Source organism: Mastomys coucha, unplaced genomic scaffold (assembly GCF_008632895.1).
Source record: "Mastomys coucha isolate ucsf_1 unplaced genomic scaffold, UCSF_Mcou_1 pScaffold21, whole genome shotgun sequence".
NCBI lineage: Eukaryota > Metazoa > Chordata > Mammalia > Rodentia > Muridae > Mastomys > Mastomys coucha.
This window is the reverse complement of record NW_022196904.1, coordinates 46324224-46326868: the sequence shown is the minus strand read 5'-3', so window position 1 is coordinate 46326868 and position 2645 is coordinate 46324224. Positions and strand designations below refer to the sequence as shown.

The 2645-nt window shown below is 43.6% G+C and overlaps 1 protein-coding gene across 3 annotated transcripts in view; it reads right to left on the bottom strand.

Annotated features, from left to right (window-relative positions):
- Cyfip1 (cytoplasmic FMR1 interacting protein 1) overlaps window positions 1–2645 on the bottom strand; it is a 97236-nt gene that overhangs the window by 57518 nt on the left and 37073 nt on the right. The gene's annotated exons all lie outside the window — the stretch shown is intronic.

Here is a 2645-nt window from a genome sequence, read left to right as displayed (position 1 = left end):
CTCTCTCTCTCTCTCTCTCTCTCTCTCTCTCTCTTTTCTCACCTTAGCTATTCCTCTGATACTATGATAAAACACCATGACCAAAAATAAACTTATGAAGGGAGGGGTTTATTTTAGATTATAGTTCCAGGGAGAGATTCGTGATGGCCTGGGAGGCACTGCAGCAGATGGCTGAAGCAGGATGCTGAGAGAGCACATCTTCATTCAGATGAAGAAAGTCAATAGGTTGAGCTGGAAGTGGGGTGAAGACATAGACTCTCAAAGCCCACGGGGGACTCCTTCCAGGAAGGCAGCACCATCTCCCTACACAGCACCAACCAACAACTGGGGACCAAATGTTCCCACACTTGAGGCTAAGGGGAACACTTCTCCTTCAAAGCACCACAGAGCTGTTGTGCATTCTCCATGTTAACTGGCGTCTGGGCTTCCAGATAATCCTCCTGTCTCTACTTTGCCATCTTGCTATAGGAGTGGATTACAGATGCTCAGCACCACATTTGGCATTTTATGTGGCTTCTGGGGACCAAAGTCTGGTCATAAAGCTTATATAGAAGATGCTTTTTACCTTGCTAAGCCATCTCCCAGCCCTGGATCGGGGATCTTATTTGAATTCTCTGCATCAGTACCTTCCTGGACCAGGGTCAGTTACTGACGTGCTCAGTCAGCCCTAGCTTTTCTTCCCACCCAGGCACATGGAGCACATGGAGTTTCAAGCCTATGGGTCTTAACTAATGTAATGCTGCTTGCTTTATAAGGACCGAATTGCCTCCTGGAAGCTTACCCGCCATACCAACTGCCTGGACTATAAAGATCAGACATTCTTGGGGGAAATCCAGGTTGATGAAGCCCTGTAGGATCTTTTTATGGATATTCTTTAAATGCTCTGGGCAAGACATCTAGGTTTAGCCAGACATTGGCTAAAAAAAGAAGAGGTAACTATCAGATTCCTCTGCTCAGAGCTCCACAAACCACAGGGTCTTAGAGGTGGCCCTGACCACCACCACCAGAGAATGGTCAAAGCAACCTACTTAAGATACTACTGTCTTAGATAACTGCCTTCTCTGATCTGCAAAGCGACTGATCCAACAAATGCTCTAACCCATATGCAACCACTCACCACTAAAAATAAAACCGAGCAACAATCCAGTGTCTTAACCAACCCTTTGTCAACTCTTCAGAATGGACAATGTTTCAAGCACATTCACATCGCATGTCGACCGGCAGCTGGCACTGAGAAACTATTCAGGGCCGAGGGAATGAGAAACTGATTGTCCTACAAGCACTATGTTATTTAAAAATTGATATTCATGGAAAGAAAAGGGAGGACAGAAAGTATACAAGATATGCCTGTATTAAAACTTAAAAAAAAGAAATATAAAAATGTTAGTTAATAGTTAATATGTAGGGCTGGAGAGATGGCTCAGTGGTTAAGAGCACTGACTGTTCTTCCAGAGGTCCTGAGTTCAATTCCCAGCAACCACATGGTGGCTCACAAACATCTGTAATGGGATCTGATGCCCTCTTCTGGTGTGTCTGGTGTGTACTCACATAAAATAAATAGACAAATCTTTTTTTTTTAAAAAAAGAGTTAATGTGTAGTTTAAAGTTATATGAATCTAATATAAATTACACATCTACAGTTTTTTATTAGAGCTAGACTTCAAAATCCCGATCTCCTGGTACTGCAGGCAAGCCTGAAGTCTATCTCTGCAGGGGTCCTGCTGTAACTAAACACGTCATCATTATATGGAAGATTCAGAGCCAACAATTACTGAGCTGCATTGTAATTTCTTAATAAAATGTTTTACAGCAAAAGAATGAGAGAAGTAAAGGGACACAAATTTATCTGTAATTAGTTACTATGACTGGCAGTAAAGACACACTGGTCAAATACAGAACTGACCTAGATCATTGTACTGACTGGTTTTGTGTGCCAATTTGACACAGGCTGGAGTTATCACAGAGAAGGGAGCTTCAGTTGGGAAGTGCCTCCATGAGATCCAGCTGTAGGGCATTTTCTCAATTGCCCCTTGTGGGTGGTGCCATCCCTGGGCTGGAAGTCTTGGGTTCTATAAGAGAACAGGCTGAGCAAGCCAGGGGAAGCAAGCCAGTAAGAAACATCTCTCCATGACCTCTGCGTCAGCTCCTGCTTCCTGACCTGCTTGAGTTCCAGTCCTGACTTCCTTTGGTGATCAACAGCAAGATGGAAGTAAGCTGAATAAACCCTTTCCTCTCCAACTTGCTTCTTGGTCATGATGTTTGTGCAGGAATGGAGACCCTGACTAAGACAATCATTGTTCTCTGTGTTTATAGGTCTTATTGAAAGACATACAGGCATAAACCTTTTTCTTCCTGGATCTTGTATGTATATTTCATTATACTAAAATGGTTCTAGCACATGATAAAATAAAAATAAGCAAACCTACAAGCTCTCCTCACAGGTTCCCATGGGGATTCTTTTCACAAACAGAAGGTTGGGCATATGCAGCCAGAGGCAAAGGGGGAAAAAGTTGTATGATTCCATTTCTACACTACCCAACCCAGGGAAAAAAGCAAGGCAAGGAGCAGGAAGGGAATAGCAGCCACCTTTCCAGAAGGGAGATCAAGTCATGGCATGTGCCTCACAGGAAGGGGACAGCAGCCAC